Source organism: Colias croceus, chromosome 13, assembly GCF_905220415.1.
Source record: "Colias croceus chromosome 13, ilColCroc2.1".
NCBI lineage: Eukaryota > Metazoa > Arthropoda > Insecta > Lepidoptera > Pieridae > Colias > Colias croceus.
In genome coordinates, this window is record NC_059549.1 from 4,327,273 (window position 1) to 4,348,897 (window position 21,625).

The following is a 21,625-nucleotide window of genomic DNA, read 5'->3' on the forward strand; positions in this document are numbered from 1 at the left end:
ATATATGGAGCGTGGCCAAGACGTGTTGCCAAACGTTTGATATGCGCTTTTGGCGATTAATCACAAGCACGACGGTAAAAAATGCAGATGAACACTCAATATTATTACTAAAACAAAGAGATGTAACTAATGAAAACAACGAATGACTAAACATGTGGTTCCACTACCAGTTCGTTGTAAAGTATGAATAATAAGAAACGTATAATTAAACCAGCATATAAATGTTGGAATTATAAAATTCGAAACTGAACTGACATAAATAAGCATAATATGTGTGCGGAACGAGTAACAAAAGAATTTTAATGAGCAGTCGTTAACGGCGATACGTATTTGCATAATTGCATAAATAATTATTAATTACAAGAATCAACAGAAACCGATTGTTCGCAAGGATGTGATATCATGCTGTATGTCTGATGTATCACACTAATATAAATAGGCATCATTTGATATTATTATATTAATAAATAAAAATGAATGGCACAAGGGAATGCGGAGGTTTAAGGAATGATAACGGTAGATAACAATAACCGGTTGCAGACGAACGTCATAAATAAAATAGGCAAAGATAAAAACTTTAAAATTTTATAATTCTTTAAAAAATTATCAGCACGGAACAAACAAAAACTAAACAACTATAAACAATATGTGCTAAAATCATATTTTAATTAAGTGATAATATTATTATGTATACGATAAGTGGAAATACAAAATTTTAATCTGTTTATGTTAGAGCAGCCAGACCGGAGAAAACAAAACTGTCTTTTACAAAACAAATGACTATTGAGAATATGTAAACAAAAGGAGCGAGACAATGGCACAGTGATCAACGGGCTGGGACAATAGGGTAACAAATAACTCGTCGGTAAGAGCGGCAACGCGCGCCACGACACTCTGATTGACAAGACAAACGCTAAGGCGGAACCGGTGAGAGCTTTTCATTACATAGAAAGGAAAGGCAAAAAGTTGACACACACCAACGTTCCATGCGCACCATAAATTCTTATTGCTATTGAATTATTCATGAATGCGAACCCGGCCGAGCGAGCATTGCAACAAACGCTGCAACTCGACCGCTTCACAAAAATGGCGATGTTAATTCGACACGCAAACATGTTATGTAGGTTATGTTATACTAAATGATTCTCGAAAATACCTACTACATTTCTGTGGAACAAGTTACGTTTACAGATTATAAACCGCAAACACGGATCTGTCAGTTTCTGAATTATTCATCATAACGCAATACCGTTTTCCGTGCCATTAGCGAACTATGTGGGACTTCTTAGAATAGGCTTCGAAACCCGCTCGTTGTTTATGCTATTAAATGAACATTTAAGCAAAAACGGTCGTGCCGTTCATTGCATTATGGCAGGCTTATGTAAAAGTCAATAAGTCAAAATCATCAACATACAATCACCGACTATAACATAACGATGTCATATATTTTATGATATAAGGCAAACGACGTGTCTATCATAAATCAAGTAGCGTAATCATAATACTATAAAGTATAAACTATTTCATAGTAACTAGGTAGTCTACAACTATTAAAACAGCTATCTTAATTGACCAAACCACAACATACATAGTTGAATATGACCGGAGAGGTCATCGTGATTATATTCTCTCACATTGTAAATAAAATTCCCTTTTATGTATTGAACGTACGATATTTACTATCGGAATATATTGTTGACTCAATAACAGGAATCTCGTTAAAACCATTAGAGCGTGTCAATTCGCGAAGCGTGTAATGAAACACTTCCACTCGGACAATAACCGCTCGTTAATGGGACACTTCGGACACCGGGCTTTCTCTGCAACCATAAAGCAATTATCTTTACATTACGTAAATTATGTAACACACAACCATATAGGAATTCTTTAATTGTGCGGAATTCTTGAGGACCGTTTAATTTCCACACAATACACATTTTTGGTTTTTTATTGCACGAAGCATTATTTCTATGACCTCATAATAATAAATGGAGTCGTGCTTTACATATAAAATTACCACGAGATTTAATCAAAAGTATCTACGATATGAATTGTATCATTGTAAATTGTAATAAGGATAAACTATGTTCTAGCTAGGTATTTACATTTTAGAAAAAAGATCGGTAGGTATCGTGACCGTAAGTCGTGACTTGTTTTGTAGCGCTGCGCTATGAAGATAAATTGATGCTCATCGGAACTTGATCATCATGTTAATAGTCTAACTACACAATAAGTAATTGTAGGCTATGTACCACCATGATTTTATATTTAATTATAGTTTAAGGCCGTGTACGCGGTCCGTGCGCTGTTTGGCTCAAATATGTGATTTTTCAAACCAGATTGTCCATCAACCACTTATCTTACAAACATATGAATTACTAATAATTTTAGGAAATTTTATTGTCTATATAGTTAGTTAAGAGTTTTTTTCAATTAATACAGTATTTGTGAATACCATCAAGATAACTGAGCCGATGATTACTTGATTTCACTTTTAGTGTCAATTTCGAAGCTAAAAATATCTGAAATTGCTGACAGATCTAACACACATTTTTTTTAACTAACTGCAAAAATCCTTATTAAAATAGTTAGTTAAAAGATTTTTTTATTTTGGACTCCTAACTTACGAAATTAAAATCCGAACAATGTGAATTTTTTTAGAAATTATAGTCGACAAAATGATTATTTTCACCAAGATATTTGACTTAGTTGAATATAATTTATACATATTGCAATAAAAGAACGTATTACTTATAAGATAAAATTTAAAAAATCAACTAAGGTACCTCTATTATTTTGCTACAATTTTTTTTAAAGTACTATAAAACACTGCGCGCGACCCGATTAAAATCAGTCGGCAGCGAGCCTTTCCAGAGAGAGGACATGTTGCTCGGCGCGCTCCTGTGGACCTATGCTGTTCATAGTAAAAGGATAGCGCAAGCCGCGATCTATCGTAATAGATCGCGGAGATGTTGACTTGCTTTAAATTGAATAAGCCCTCTTAAGTCCACGTCTACAAAAGAACAAGTAATATCCACGTCCCCTTTTGTAAAGAGAACTGAGAAGCCATTGTACACTTTATTAAATAAAACGTACACATACAATTTATAGTTCCTTAATTATTCAAACGTTACATACCTTCCTATTTACCAACTCTTCACAGTTATTCGCTATCGATAAATTTTATTGAAAAATACCTAGGAGCTGAATTATATACGAATGCAATATAAGCAAGTGGCGCGCCGTGGGAAAGCGTACATTGATGAGCTGTATTGAATGCAGATTGGTTCTCGTTCAACAAATTGCGCAATGCATGTAGGTATTGATTAAGAACGCGGAGGCGGTCTAATCTTAACATCTCACGGTACAGCGCTCGTGACTCGGAATACGATAACGAGATTCTCGACTTGATAGTTTGTTCCTTTTGTTCGTTTAGAAAGTTCCTCGCGTAGAATAATGGAACACATGCAATCCAGTTTATGGTAATTTGAATTGTTACTTTTATACATTCGTGACATTAAATTAAAGATGACCAGTGAATAAATTAGGGTCAAAATGTATGTTAGTAATCGTGAAGATAATAAAGTTTATTCAGTTTAACAAAGAATATACTCTATGATTTAGCGTAAATCCTAATAAGTACATACTTACTAATATAAAATTGATTTAAATTGGTCACACAATAGTTCGTTTATTTTTAACTAATTGAATTAAAATGAACGGAATTAATCAATAGCGAAGATTGTTAAAATTGATATGTGGGTATAATCCGTTATCCGATAGATGTAGGTACTTAAAACAATTATCTACATTAATGTCCATGTAAGTTTATAATAGTACTATGGTTTCGGGATACTCACTTTTATGACAGGATAATAAAATGATAAACGATCACTGTATTTCATATAATATTATCTCCTTCACTAAATCACTCTATATGAATCACAAATCTTCTCAATTTGACGGCTAACAAATCACAATGTTCAAAGTCACACACAAATATCCAGGCTAAAAATAGAAATCCTCAGCGATGACCGTTGAAAATCAAAAACAATCCACCTGATTGTGTCCTTGAATGCGGTCAGGAAATTGTACGAAGTAACCAGGCGTTCACCTGCACTCACACACACACAACTTTAGTGGCCTATCATATACGTATAATTATCGTACAAGATGTCGACTATGCTAAATGTTTCGTTGCGAGCGTAATGTGGAACAGACGTGCAAAAGCCTCGGTGGCGCACAAAGGACTGAAGCGCGGAGAAGTGGTGGCCGGCAGAGGGGGTCGGGGAGATAGCCGGGCGCGCCAGTCTCGCAAGCGACGTAGCACAACGTAGCAACAAGTGAACGGCAATGCGGGTGTGAGGGGTGCAGGCGCCGAGGGATGGTTGGGGAGGCTCCCCCCGCGCATACAAAGAGCGCACCTGACGGCGATGCAAGCACCCGTCTGTCCCGTCCTATCACTCCTATCCATCCTGGCTGTGAGTACTGAGTACATCCACTAGACCGGCTACGATAGCATAACAGGAAGAGCAGATGTTGATAATCACGATGTGCGTCCGACATCGACATAATGATACACCATTTATAGCGTCATGTAACTGGAAATTCTAGCATCGTGTCAATGCTGTTTTCATCATTAAATAGCATTAATAAAAATAATATTATATATTATTTACGTGATATTCACTTTAGCTCGATAATATTTTATTGCATCAAGATTTTTATCTTTGCATTTGTATCGTACGATTGAATTCTTGAAAATCCATATCGTTAAAATTAATTGTATGTAGGTATATACTGATTACTGTATATCTCTTGGATGATAAGTGATAAGGATAATGTCTTATTTTCAATTTCAATATATTTTAGAATAATATGAACTTATAAAATCCTAAATACCTAGGTATGCAACTGCAACAAAAAATCGATACATATCGTTAAGGTTACCTGCTTTTTAAATGTGTGCAAGAATTCAGGTAATCTGTTATCGCCTTATCTGGTTTAATCCCCTCACAATTTACTTTATCTATTAATCAGCTCGACATTAAATTATTTGTATCAACACGAAAGATAAAGTCGTTGACTAAAACTAATTTAAAATATTACGACGTCGAGACGTTTCCTCTCTTATCTTCACAGGCTTACAAAGAATTTTACGAGACTTAAGCGAAATTACATTCTCCCGGATAAAAATAACCGTTTATTTATAGTCGTGGTGTAATTTAGAGCAACATAAACAGAATATCGATCGTTGACCAACATACCGGGTGCTTTAACAACTGCCAGCTATTTGGCAAAGTCCCAACTATTCCGGTAAAGTCTATACGATCCGCTTTTTGTTTATGATGCGAAATAGCATATATTTCTCTCGCCGAAACTCCGATCCACAAAATAGATTACAATTAAACGTTTCTAGGTAACAGCTGATAATCAGAATTCAGATACATGAGCAAAAACGTGTTTTGATTAACTATTCCTATTGAATTACAACACTTTCAATGACCGCAATACAATGTGACTTTTTGTTCGGATGATTGATCGTAAGTAATTGTAAACAAGTAAAAACATAATTGAGTTTTTCATAGCTTCAGCGAACGTTTTGCGTGGAGTAACTTTATCAGTCGCCATGCGGGCAAGCGGATACGTACTTGATACGTGCGAAGCTTGTTTCACAGAATTTTGAAAAAAAAAAACAAGCAAAGAGGTCGCGTATCTGTTATGGCCTTGTGCTAATAGTGTTAGCGGTAACACGCGAATAACTAATGCTGTGTAATTTGCACATAAAATGCAATGAAAAAGCCGTTTTTAAATCACGACCTATAGCGACGTGGACGTTGACTCATGTTTCTTTAATGAGTCGGTTTTATTTTGTTCGTTCTAAATAGTTTCGAATACATTCACGATAATGTCCCCCTAAATTCGCGTTGTTTGCTGATTTATTGAGTAATTTCGATTGGTGTCGTAACAATCGTATCGAATATCTTTTATTACTTCTAAATATAATCGTGAGTTATCGCGCAATGTGTTTTCACACTTAGTCGAGTTAGATAACTCACACAACAAGAATTCATTGATAGGAAACGCAAACACGGCAGTCGATAACCTGGTTGCAGTAACTGATAACAACACAACACTGTGTTTGAACAAAAACTATCTAAATAATGCTAATCACTCAGATAGAGACAATATCGCCATCGTATTAATTACTTTTTATGTTTATATTTATCGGTTCCATTCCGAGAACTATGACAAGGATATCGTTACAATTATCAAAGTTAATTAATCAATCGAGTTGAACCCGTTTTGGATGGATTAATTAGAATTAAATAGCTGTAATTAATTTGTATTGAAAAGGACCTTGAAAGTATGACGTCTGAATGGTTTACTATTTCTTTACATTTTATTAAGAATAACTTTTACCATTTTTTTATGTGACTTGTTATGTTGATCTTTCTAGTTGTAACGGAATGCTGAAGAAAATACATGGCATAGTCGCACTTTTACGACAATACAGCAGAGCGTGTGCCGCGTGGGAGAAATCCACGAATGAAAAGGTTTACAAACAACGGAGAATGTATACGATTGAGTCGAACAATGAGTTATTCAACGTTATCGATAGCATAGCTTACACAGCTGCGGACGGAGGCGTTATAGACGATGTTACGATTGAATTAATTTGACGACCTACTGCGTGATGCAATAACAATGAATCATTATGACATTTTATGGACGCACCGTTGAATCGCGAAAGGCGAATACGATAACGATAAACAACACTATAAAAAGTTAATTTGTTAACGTAGTTTTACGGCCTATATTTTCGATTCGTTTTTAAACCAACGCGTAATTAATGCCACTCAATTTCATATTAAAGTGTGATTTACTTACAAATTAAACACTCGATCGTTAGTATGTTATTAATGATGAAGGTCAAACAAACAATAATCGAAATGTAACTTGTGTTTTGATAAATAATTAACGACTAGCCAATAAAGATAATGCAATCTGCCCTCAATACGATTTTACATACCTATGCACGTTCTCTTAACAGGTAGTAGGCACTAATGGCATATTGTAAACTAAATAACTCATCCTTTGTAAGTAAGGTTTCTTTCGATTAATTTTCAAGTGGCTACATATTTTGCTAATTCCTCATAAATTTTATACAGTTCCATGAAAACTATCTTAATACATTCATAACCATTTTGTCATCACTCCAAGGAACGAAAGACCGGTCGGCGATCGAATGTCAAAAACCGCACGAGGCAATAAATTGTTGTCTCATGGAGAGTAAACATTGCCGTTCAGTCGCATTCATGCATAATTGATGAGGGTTTGGAGCGAGCGCGTGGATTCCAGTCGGTCACGATTCGTCCGGATCGCGCGCCTCCGGCAGCCATTTTGTGAAGCCTGTCCGCCCCGACGGGCGCTACGTGAATTTTAATACCCTATGATGTACACCTAACACAGCTTTTGTGTTTCAACATAACAACCCATTGCAGGATCTTCTCGAACAAATAGTTACAAACACCTCCAAAAGAGGGTTATACACCTGCGACACGAACGATTCACATTTTTAGCCATAAACATAATATCTCCACAACATCTTTAAAGCACTTAATAACAGGCATTTATCGTACTGCTCAATTAACAATAATGACGATGATTAATTTCTAATGTTACCAAGTAAATAAATAGAGCATGATGCGTTGTAATACATAATAAACTAAATGGTACGAAGCAACGCGGGAACTCTCACGCAAACCCATTTTGTGCCGTGTAATTGTAATCAAAAGTCTTTTCTCTCGGAACTAACGAATCATCCCTAATAAGACATTTCACATGAATTACGAAGCATTATAGACGTTTAAACTTAAAAGCCATGCCTTGTTGTTTGACAAACACCTAGTAAGTAATTGGACAGATGAATTCAAGCATAACAAAATTTTTCTTCGAAAATTATCAAAAGAATAGTGCATATCACGGTCTTTTTAATATAACAACGACATATCCGTGTTATTATTGAAAAAAAGAAGGTGATGGACGCGTTATCGCGGTTATAATAACCGAGCCACATAACATTGTAATTAAAACATCTAGAATCTGTAACTACATTCTTGCAAATAAATATAATTTGAATTTGAATTTTGAATTTGAATTTGAGCATTAATATTATGATAGTCGCGATTTCTTTGCAATTTACGCTGATACATTGCGGTTGAGGACTACGGCTGCTCATTATGATGAAAGTCAGCCGCTAGCCCTGAGCGGAGAGACGTAATGTGAAATGAAACGCGCCCGTCCGTCTGCTCAAAACCGCAACCACTTTTGCGTCTGGCTCTACTAACGCCAATCACCTATGCGTAGCCATGAACTACGAGTTACGACGTATTCCAATAAAACATCTCTCACCCGAGTTTCTCAAACGCGATTAGTTTTGATAGGTACACCGATGAATCAATGTTTAATGTTTATTCAAATGCTATCCTCGATACAAAACAATTGAGTACACATTTCCTGTCGTGAAACTATTGCGCAGTACATTTTTATTATGCGTACGTTTGCATTTTACAAATGCACTGAAGTAGACAGCTTTATGTGTGTGACAATCTGATATTTATTTACGTGTGGGAATTGAAAGTCAATGAATAGGCAGCTTCGTGAGCAATATTCTCATTTTACTGAATGCACTCAACTTTTTCTACCATTCAGCGGAATGCAACTGCAAACGTCAGCGAGTATAAAAAGCAGCTACACATTTTACAAATGCTAATGCTCTTATTAGTAGAGTTCAAAAGTTTAATTGACAAACAAGCACTTGTCTCAACATTTATTATTAGGCTTGAAATATGAACTGAATTATGTACCTACCGACCTAACAACAGCATAATATTCTTATACAATTAACATTTCCATATAAAATTCTCATAATTATATTTAATGGCTCTTTTGTATCTATGCTCTTTATACGTCTGAACAAATGAACAAAAGAGATTAATAAAGCTTTACAGTTCTTAATCAGATTCTTTGCATCTTTACAGTTAGTAGTTACTGATGGTTCTTGGGTTCAAATCTTAAGAAAGAGTTTAATAACATCATAAAATTTTAAGTATACCGTTGATACAACGTAATAATATATAACGCTGCAGCGGTTTATAAAAAAAATCAATAACTTTTTAAACACAATAGTACCTACTTGTTAAGTCCCGAGATGTCATAACGGGCTATGATATAAATTTGAAAAACAGACAAGATTAACACATAAATACATCAGTCTTATTACTTATAAATAGAAGATAGTGTGGCCTTTTTTCTATAGTAATAAATCGTTATCAATATCAAAGAGAATGAAACGGCTCAGTGTCAGAAACCCGCTATACATCACGGAGGTCCGTTCAAATCCTCTCGGTGGAGGGAGGGTGACCACCCTCGGCTTACAAAACAGCCGTATTAAGTCTTCGCTATTAACGCTCAAACGCTAGTTATCAAGGGTTTTCCTTAGAAATTGGAGCCAAGCTGCCGCACGGTAATTTGGATATTCGCCAAGTAATGTTTCGACACGTTGCCCTGCCTCCTGTTATCGGATATCTAGCGAAATGTGCATGTAACCGTTTTAAAATACGTTGCTCCGCAGTCTCGCCTCTGCCAATTCGCAACTGTGGAAGTTATATTGTACTTCCAGATTATATTTTCGTCGAATTGCCGACTGAACAGCTTTAATCTTCTCAGCTTTTACTATTTTACGACCAGTCGCGATCCTTTCATTTTCTTTTGTATGAAATAAACTCAGATTGAGTTAAATTATGGAATAGAAGTTCAATATAGCTGGCAATTCAGCCATTATATTATAAATATTCGTTCTTTTAGCTTTATTCAATAACGGATTCCCAGGCGATAGTAATATATTGAATATTCAATTACCATTGATTATAATATAAACCTACACAACCAGTTTCTAAGGTTACTTACTCAAGCAACATTAAAGGTATACTGTATAATACGTCAACTTCATTAAAATTTAAAATGCAGGAACTTGTGAGATTGCCTGTAGCTTTTGTGCTCTTTTATTTACCTTTCAAGTTTATTACATTATAACTGTGAAATAATAAAATTTTGATTGCAAATTTATTTGAAAGTCTACTGAACTGCAAATCAGGCGGTGAAAGAAAATGTCACAATTTAGATGGCACGAGGGAGGCGGGAGGGAGTCAGCCGGGAGCCGAGCCCACCCACTAAACGATCCTCGTGTTTACGTTGTCACCCATGAATCGAGGTAAATCCCGGGAAAAACTTTGATTAGTTATTCTTTTATTTATGCCGACAAAAGCCTATTAATTCTGAAAAAATTCTCCACGTTTAGAACGATTTCGTTTTCGATTCCATGTTATGATATCAGCGACGGAAATGTTTGCCGTGACTTGTCCCAATTTAACAGCTGATAAGGGGATTCAATTAGATATCTTATCACTAGCACAATATTGTGTGCACGTTAAACATCCAATCTTATCTTTTATTAAATAGTCGTGTCTTTGATCTTCACGTACTGTCGTCTAATCTAATAACGGCACAGGCTTCCGCTCCCAGCCGATCGCCATGGCAACGATAAGACCCTGCGCTCGCCGAGTTAAACATCCCTCATATTATTTATTCCCACAGGACCCCACTGAGCAGCTGATTTCTTTCATAACGCATAATAATTCTTTTCGATTTTCGCGGTTAGGCCCTTCACAATAAACATGAATCCCTGATGATATTTTCTGTTAAATTTTGGCTAACGTCCTTTAAATTTATAATAATATTTATACCATTTCCTTTACGATGGCCATAAAATAATTCATTACGCATAAATTATAACGTTTAAACGAGTAATTTGAGCGATGACAAATCGCGAATCGATTTCGCAAAGTATTAAAATAACGGTGCTATATTCTGAGCCGATCAGGTTTCAATTAAAGTGGAATTAACGCGAATGCATAAGTAGGCTAAACTTATGCGGGTGACATTCACTCACAGGTTTTCGAACTTAAATGTTCATCAATCGATATTTGCTCTTATTTGTAGAGAGTTATGAATGGCACACTACAGGTGTGTGTTTATGTGTGGGTGAAGCGCTCCAACCCTTCCCTTGGCCCTTGCGCAGTGAGGGACCGCAAAGAATGTACATCAACCCTCCGCGTTTACCCTCTTCATTTTTATTCACGTATCAAAGGAAAACATTGACGGAAGATATGAGGGCGGCCGGGGGCGAGTTGAATTATTATTTCTGTAAATGAGTGAGTGATACAGCGTTTCCTTTGTTGGATTCAGTAGAACAATGGATAAAGTTATTCCAACCTATTGTCAAAGAACAGTACCTATATTATTTTATTCAACGATTAGAGATAAACGTTGTGGCCGTGATGTTTGAAACTAAATAAGAACATTAGTTTTCGTAATTACTTCTTTTCGATAATATATTCCAAGCAATTAATAATAACGTAATAAAAATTCACATTCCTTCCGATTTTTTTACTTCCGTATCGTACGAGATATTTATAAATTCATAAATTTTTATTACAACATAATTGGATTACATAACAATCAGTTAGGATGTAACTCAAAATTAAGTTAGAAATCATTGACCTAAATACCAGTGAATATCTTTAATCAAACAATAGTAAAGCGAAACAAAACCAAATTGATTTATTCCAACGATAAATCATTCGGGCGTTGATATTTGTGCGAACCTGCAATTGTTAACTATGACAATAGATACTTCACGGAAACGCTACTCCGATGTTACATGAAGATTGTTTCTCGTTTGCATTTCGCTGAGACAATTGTATTAGCAACGGTATGCGAATGACATCATGGAAGCTATAATAGACATTAGACTCGAATAACAGCGGACGAAGGGAAATCTCAAAAGTGGCACGCGATAAATAAGGAACGAATTAATGAGTCACTTAACGTAGTCTAGAATTTAAAACGAACGAGTTAGCAAATACGGCCGATTAAAATTCGATCGCCATACATTCAATTTAAATGCCAGTTGTGTTAAAACGGCAAAGCAAGGCCAACGCTATCATGCGAACATCGACACGTTTTATGTAGGCCAGAGCGACTGTAGTAAGGTAGCATTCCTTTACATTTACAGTAGCGCGATTTACGATCGAAATAGTTTCGTTTTCACGTCCCAATGGCTTCGTCGCTCGCGCATTTTGACCATTTCTGTTCTCTAATGGCCGATGCAGGACCATCGATAGCTGATCTCTGATAGTTCAATAGGTCGCTTCTTTGTGCGGCGCGACGGAGGTGCGGCAGGCCCGCTTATATTGGTTAGTTTTTTTATTCTAGTCGGGTATCGGCGCGTGACGGGCATGACGCCCGCACTCTACTTTATCCACAGTTGCGCAATGAACGGGACAGTAAAGAGCTCCGTATTCCGCAGACACTATTGTGCATTCACTTTCTCAACCTACTTATAGCTTATCAACAATAAAGATAGTCGTGCGCTAGAAACGCTCTTGTCATCATCTTTCATCGTTGTGTCCCTGGCTAAGATTTATGAATAACCTCCTAATTAACCCGGCGAAGTCATTTGTAAACAATTGATTTTAATTTAAATAAATTGCTTAGAACGCATTCAAAGAGATATAAAAATTTCGTTACAAGTAATATTGCAACCTTGACTCGATTCAAATTTTTGTAAGAAACAAATTCAACTCGTAGACTGATACGAATATAAACTAAGAATCCATTATTCATAAGCGTAATAATAATATACAGGTACATCCGTTTTCAATACAATTTGAATACGAAACAGAGAACATTAAAATCGAATTATGCAGTAAGTAGGTATATATCTACGAATGGAATTTTTCGATACAACATTTGAAATGTCGTTAGGAACCAAATGAACCATATTGTTTGTCTATGTTATATATTAAAAAGTTACGCTGTTTACAGAATGACGAATACCTACAATTGAATTTTCAGGCCTACATTCATTTCCATATTTATTGATTTTAAACATGAATAACACGAAAACAATATGAATGTGCGTCACGGCGGAGTAAAATAATATTAATTTCATCATAATAATATAATAACACGTCTTGTAAGAAAAACAGATAAGTGAACCTGTTTCATTTCTATTTTTATGTTCGCTTGATGCAAAAACACCTTCAGTATGACTCACCGGTTATAATATAACCATTGTCCATTAGCAATTTAAATTTTAAATGTAATTTAATTTTCATCTTTATTTTCATAAATTTAAACTTTAAAGATATTTTTAAAATAGGATGGTGATTATTAATATCTGAGAGTTCTTTGAGGCACGATACACTTTTAAGAAAACGAGCTTTTGAGCTTTATTATAAATCATAATATCTGAGATAGGTATCGAATTTTGAACTTTGTACAAATTTAAGTGAAACTGAGTGAAATTAAAAATTAAAAATTCGTTTATCGATATATTTAAATCACAAAGATAATTTAACAGTATAAAATGGAAGCATGAAACGGAATAAAATATTTACGATCGTGAGAAATTTTCATTAAAGTTGTTAAATTTTTTAAAATAACCTGTTTTATTTTTTGAACAATTAGCATAACAAGTCTTAGTGCATACCATTAGCAGTTTAAATTCGCGATACCTACTCCGTAATATTCCTCAAACCAGTTTGAATTTTCAATTAAATTAATCGATTCGAACGTCCGGAAATCGAGATCACGATTTCATTTCTGTGTCAGAAATAAACAAATTCATCACGAAATACTGCGATAAAAATAGTATTTGCTATTTTAATTAACGCCTTTCAGTACTATTTAGCATTCAGATATGAAAAGGCTAAAGTCAATGCCTTAGCAACTGTGGGTGTTCATAAATCATGTTTAATTAAATGTCGAGGTTCTTGACTCGGTCGCTATAGCTTCACGTCCGGTAGACGGCGCACTTCAAACTTTTAAGTACAAACAACGCAGCTTTGTGTTACGATTCGTAGGCCGTAGACAGCCCCCTAACTTCGGCGTCTATTATTCACATTGTTGTAGCTCCAGTTTGTATTCGGAACAGAAATTCCTGTCCATCCCGACACCTAATCTCTTCAAAGGCTGCGCTTTAAACAGTGCACGGGTCCTGGCATCAATAGAGATTCATATCGTAACCAGTATCAAGGCATATTGTTTTAGAGTTGCGTGTATTAATTACCCCATTACACAACTGCAGCGTGGCGTCACGATACCTATTTGTGCCGCACGCTAGCGTTCATTTGCCAAAAGCTATTAATTACTCCCGGAGAATAGAATATCTCGGCGGCTAATCCCCCCGGAGACGGTTTCGGTTACCGACAACGTTGATTAATGTCTGCGATGTTCAACTCTTTTAACTATACTTATACGCTGCCGGTTTTGTAAACGTGTACGCGAATAACCTTCTTTTGGGTTGCCCGAACGTAAATAGTCTCGCATCCGTTTCAAAAGTAAATAAATTACGGCCGGTGATACGGTGCAGATGCGCTCCACTTCAAACCTTGTGTACGAGAAGCGTTCGTGAATTAATTTTAATTAGCGGTTAGAAATTTTATTGCCAAATAGTAAGGTAAACAGTTACGCAACTGGATTTAATTCAGCTGAATGATGGTTTCTCTTTCTACTGGATCACACTTTTAGCACGTTATAACATCTAACACATCAATAAATAAGCATTTTATGTTCTCACTTGCCTAGCCTTCGAATTAAAACCATTTGTCCGGTTTATAGGAAGAAGCTGCAACTTTAGATTTTATGAAACATTAATATTTATAAAAATATTTTATGTTTAATATATGTATATATATGTACTTTATTCTCAATTAATCAAATTTCAAATAGTAAAAAAAGCCAAATCAGACGATTTTATCAGAAGAGACGGTTAACTCATTTACAAAACGAAGATTGTCCACAAAAACAGATGAACTATCAACGTCCTATCGGTATGTCGGTATTGTAAAGCGTGCGAAGAATGTGGATGGAAACAACTGTTAGTTTCTTGGAAAACGTGTGATAGACTGCGGCTACTGACCGCCGACCGGTCACAGAACAAAGAATGCATTAACAATGCTATTCATTAACATTTCGACCCACTCGAAGAAAATATTTATGTATAACACGATATAATCCGAGAATAGCCGCAGAAAAAGCGGGATGTTTACGAAAAACTTACACATGTTACGGAAAAATAACTTTGGAGAAAAGGGAAACGAGTTGTAAACGTATATCGATAAAGTACCATAGGCACGATTTATATTTCCCCTTAAATTGGACTTTCCTGAAACTTTCTGGCTGAAAGAACTACGTTTATGTATTCATTGTGGAAATATTATTAAATTCTCGTTGCAATAACGTTCACGAGGTATTTCTGGGAATTTTAATAAAATATTTGCTTCTATTTATGTATGCGAATTGCGACACAATATATTATGCAAAATGGGGACGTTGTAAGGTATCGTCAATCGTGTATTACTGTTTATTGGCTATACAAAATATGAAATAATGACGCATTTGTACAAAGCACATAATGTACTCACAAAACAATCAGATAAAATAGGTGTAAATACTTTAAGAATGTGTGAAGGTCACTTCAAGGTGAGCCGCTGAGCACGAAATAAATAAATCACACGTCGTTTACACGTTCATTATTTATTATGTTTTATAGCAATATGAAATATTTATAAATTTATAAATATAATCATGTTGTTATTACAGTCGTTGCAGCAAAAACAATGTTAAGGTTATGTACCTACCTACTATCGATAATTTGAATCAACATATTAATATGAGTGATTTTAGCAATTAACACAAAAAATGTATGCAATAGGTATTTTATATACTAGCTTGGTTAAAAATCTTTCCCAGTTAAATACTTGATGAAACAAACAATGATTGCAGACATCTAACTAACAGTAAAGGGAACAAAGCCCATCATTATGACGAAAACTATACAATTACTAGTTTTGTATTCTCAATACCTAACTCATTAAGACAAGGTCAATTGGTTGCAGACAGTGAACGATAAATAGCTGCAAGAATAATAAAACACTGTCCGACTCTACGTCACACGTAGCGGAAAATCGATCCATATTAAAATAGATCACGTAACCTAACTCTGATAAGGATACTCGAGTACTATTATGTATCACATAGCGCTTACATTTATACTTTGTTAATATATCAATCATATACATAATACAGTATACACTGTCTGGTTTATATACAAATTAACCATAAAATAATAATATACGACACAAAAGCTATTCTGGAACAGCCCACGTAAATCGTTAATTGTGAACAATACAAATATAATTCACGTACGCCATCGCTGCTCCAATAATTAAGCCGACATAAAAGATATGAACGTGAATAAAACGCGATGTCGTATCTTGAAAAGTTTACGGACGGAGCTATGTCTACGCACACCAGTTGGCGCTGATTCAATTCCTGTTTGAAGTATTTTAGGAGCACACACACAAATCTCGCCCTGTTTACAAATACTATCGCGCACTCGATTCAATTCCATAGAATTTATAAACATTATGTCGAAAGAAATTGGCGTATTCGATTTATGCGGTACGTGTATTCGTTCTATAAATGTTTTCGTATTTTTAACTAAATATTATGTGAACGATGTATTTATTTAGATAAAAATAACATATAACGATACAAAGGGAGAACATAACTGTTCTTTGATATATTGAACAATGAAATTTTTCATCGTTGCCAGCTTTTATAGTACTCAATAATTTTAAATATCTCTCAAAGATAATCCTGTTATGATAATACGATATTCATGAATTTAACTTAACGAGGTAAAAGTTACCCGTCCTTTTTATATTATAATTGATGCTAAAATTACGAAAAATATTATTCACAGACTGTTCTCAGTGATCATTTGCATTACAGTTATAATGTGGAGGCGGCTAAACACTAATGCCCCTTTTAAAACACAGGCGGATATAAATAATTGATGAATCGGTCTCCTTCTGTTCGTCATAGCGGAAGAATAAATCAAGCGAAACCCAGCTTAACTAAACAAGTTATAAATTATAATCCGACGTCACTATAATAAATTATTTAATAAATCGCGAAATGGCTTTGTGTACTTTAAGGACCTTAATAATTAAAAAGTACGCAGCAATCGAGCAACTCGTTATCAAAACTCATTAAAAGCAAAAGCGCCCAGGATATCCCCGAGGTAACTCATAGCTATTATTAAGAACGCTCTCAGATTTATTTCATACCAATTCATTTTAATTAGGCCTGTATTTAAAATGAAAGCATTTATATTTTATTGCAATAAGCTTTAATTTAGTGCGGGCATTCATTGCTCTAACAGTTCCATTTGTTTGATTCACAATGGCTTTGAATGCTTACTTGCATACACAAAAAGGAAGCAAAGAACGTAAAACAACTTTTACTATTCTCTTTATTGCTTTTAGCGAAAAGCATTGAAGAGGAAACGCACGAATGATTCTTCGATTCAAGCAAATTGAGAATGAGCGAGTTTTAAGTCAATCTAAAACCGAGTATAAACATTCCGAACAAAGATCAAGATTGTTTAAAAATAATATTTCGCATGGTCTGGTTGTTAAAGGCGAAGTGAAACAAAAAATTCGAATTTCGTAAACATTTTTGCTGGAGGTGAATGGTTATTTTGCGTTTATTGCGTTGACTCGGTAGCTCGCCTCAACGGCTCTCGAGCATTGAACTTGGATATACCTATTCTTGCTAGATCGGCTATACTTGTAAACATATTTATATAGTGAACATGTCGAGACCGATGGTCGAGACAGAACATGCCAGTTTTATTTATAAAAAAAACCTAGGTAATTGATATTTATGATCGTTCACAAAAAAATCAATAAAACGTCGGACAACTTTTTCTACCTAAAATAATTGAAAGCAGCTGTTAATGGATTTAACCTTGATATTGGAACCTGTTTCTTTTCATACGCATCCCTTGTAAGAACCACGGGGCGAAACACGTGTTCACACACGCAGAGATGTATAAATAGATCGGGCACTTCGACGAACACTTGTGTAAGTATCGACCGATACATATTTAAAACAAGACTGGATTATAAATACGACTGCTTCGTAATCGAGAACAAACGCTATAATGTCAATTATTGTCCATTGCGTGGAAACAGGTCAATAACAAAGTGCCCCTACGCCTGCGAGGTCAGTGACTGCCGAACGGGGTGGTGCACTGCAGAGGGTGGAGGCGTAATAACACATTTGAAAAGGAACCCTCAACATCTGCCACACATGTGCCTTTCGTTTCGTACTGTGGAATAATGCAAGTCGTGCACACAACCGAGCCGAGGCAGCGGTGGACGGACGTTTTTGTTCACTAACTTTTTGTTGCCTTCACGCTTTGCGCGCTTTCAAACTCACAATGCGTTTTTATAACAACGAAATCAATACATTTGTTACGTTCAGATCGAATTTGATAAATGGTTGAGTTTTTAACGAGCGATTGCTTTCGATCGAGGCTTAAATTAAGTAATATAAATATAATTTCACTCAGTCCTTGGAGTTCAGCCTGAATCGATGCATTTCTCGGAACATCAACACGATTTGGCTGAATGCCAAAACTTTCTTTGGCGTGGCGTAGATTGAGAATGGCAGCATTCATAATAATAAATCACTATATTTTAAACGCTGGAAAAGCTGGATTACTTTATGAGCAACGTATATTTGATAACAAGTCTCATTGCTCGGATGACCTTATTACGGCCAAGAATAATAAATTAGTGACCGATAGAGTTATCGCACGAAAATAAAATCGTTTATTTGCTCGCATTTTGATATGGATGTGTGCTCAATGTTTACATCGCACAATGAAACATTTGATACGCTTTTATATTTACAAGCCGTCTGCGATAGTAGTTTTGTCGAGCGTCAAAGATCGTGGCTCGACCTTTTATTTGACTTGCGAGTGCCCTCGGGCGATATAAGCTCACTGGAACCTACAATACTTGCTTACCAAGCGGATATTACTGTGCAAAGGAAACTTGTGTTCACAACACGAGTTCACAGCGTAATATTAGTTAAACTGTTGAGTGTTGACATGTAAATAATACATATTTATAATGACATGTATGTATAATATATATATATTTTAAATTTTTATCTCAAAAATGTTGGCGCCGATATCTGGCAAGTAAAGACAAAGCAATATGTTGCAAATATTATATGTTGGAATATAATAATAATTGGGTAAAATTTATTTTATATTCATAAATCAAAATCATTCAATAATAGTCTTGGCTAAATGTGGCGATTGACATAAATTAAAAAAATAGCTACAATTAACATGCCATTAAAAAAAACTTCAAAACAATTGTTAAAAAGTTACTTCATACACTGTTAACATTATGGTAATTCCGCGGACGAATCGACGCGAGCGCAGACAAGAGGCGAAGGGGGGAGGTCAGATCCCGTTAGGAGAAAGTAGCCACCTACGTTCGTGGACCACGGCCATCTTGGAATCATTCGAATCGATTCCAATCTACAGCTGATGCCTAAAACGGATAAAGTAACAACATTGCTTTTGGAATTGTTATTTAAAACACGGTACTTTATTGAAATGCCTTTTTGAGTAAATCTTGATCATATGTTTTCTTTCGTTATAGAATTCCATTATCGAATTTCTAAAATTATAACAGGAGGATAACATTTACTCCATAATACTCGGAATATTTTCTTTATATTAAACTTGGCGAGACTCGAAACAAAAATATAACTTTCTCCTTTGAAGCGAAACCTAACAAAATGAGTAACTTGATCGTGTTGTAACGTCAGAAATACGTCAATCGTACTCCATTGTGCCATAATGTCCATATTTAGCCGAGAGGGAGCTATTCATGCGATGATGTCCGATAAGTGTTTCGAGGTTATGTAATCTAAAGACGTAGAAAGAATTCAGCTAATTGAACTTATTTGATGACATTGTGAGTTGTGACAAAATACTTAACATTTTGTTGCAAAAGAGTTTTCGAGATGATGTAATATGATACTGTTTTATAACAATTTCAAAGTAACGTTGATGCCTACTTTTCATTGGTATTGAAATAAGATTGATCACTAATGATGTCGCATTATCAACTATTATACCAAAGAACAGTATGTCGCTCCAAATTCCCGGTACATAATCCGTTGCACAACCGAACAAAATGACTTCGGTAATAAATAATGTTTCATAACTTAACTGAGGTCCAAACTCGCTTTACCAGTTCAGAGCGGAGCAGGTGCCGCGGAAGTTTCTAAACATTTTGACCCTGAACTATGCATACTTTTGAATTACTTGACGTAATTGTTACATTTCTTTCCAAATATTAATCTAAAGGTAAATGTTCTTAAAAACTAAACGCTATTAGAAATATTCAATGATCTTTTGATCAAACCAGACAGCTTTTCAAAGTTGATACACATTAAATAATAAAAACCAGCAGGCATGACGACAACGTTGGAATTTAATAAAATTCGAAAGATGCAAAATAAACATCGGTTTTACCTGGTCTAAAATATGTAAATTGATCTTTTGTACTGCTAAATATCTCAGCATAATTTTGTGGTATTATTCCATTACCATTGCTTGGCATTTTTCTGTTTTATTGTGGATATTATTATTAACGACGATAGGAATATTATTATTAAAGAAGTGAATATTACATGAGATGAAATCCCTATTTAATACAGATATAAGCTAATTGACGAAGAAAATATATTATATTAATTGCCTTGACTGATTACGCAGTATAATTGAAGTAGTTAAAATTACGATATAATTGTCTGCGAACATTGGAGCGGTAGCTGGCAACTTAACATTCAATAGAAAGTCATGCGAAATATCATGCTGTAGACTGCAGTGGAAACCGGTCGCCGGCCGGGGTCGGCGTATGTGAATCGAGATTCGAGAACAATGCTCCTGCGCATGACTATGAGAGCACTGTCATTTATAATAATTATAAAACAATTACCTTTTTACTATAAACCATCGAAACAACTGGTTTTGAGTTTGTAAAACTTGTAAGTAACTAGTTATACACATTTAATAATTATAGTCAATCTCAGACTTAAAGTGGCATTAGTCATTGATTTGAAAAATAATAGTAAATACCAATCGTTTTTATACATTTTTTTAGTACTGTCTTACGTGATACGTCCTATAGATAGGTAAAGGTTATTTTAAGAAATAAACAAGCACGTATGAAAAACGTGACTTTGTTCTATTATAAGAATATTTCTCACAGAAATGTATTTTTATTTACGATTCCAGTAGATAGCTTTAAACAGAAACTGATAAATAAATATCAACGTTAGATCCTCCTTCAGGACAATGAACCTTTGATATACAGCCTCATTAATGCAATAAAGGCAACCGTCACACCGTCGACTTGCCAACGACGAGTGCGGGAGCACGCCAATTATAACGGTATAATCGTCGCCTCGGATTACCTCGTTGACTTCACTAGCATCATAAAAACAACCAACTATACTTCTGTTACCTAGACTCAATCTAAAAATTGTATGGAAAAAAATATTCATGCCAAATTATATACGATTCCACTTTTTTATTACATGAAAATGTGCAAAT

General features: G+C 35.1%; 1 protein-coding gene across 4 annotated transcripts in view; it reads right to left on the reverse strand.

The window, feature by feature from the left end:
- LOC123696966 (lysine-specific demethylase 3A-like) overlaps positions 1–21,625 on the reverse strand; it is a 132,273-nt gene that overhangs the window by 12,399 nt on the left and 98,249 nt on the right. The window lies entirely within an intron of this gene.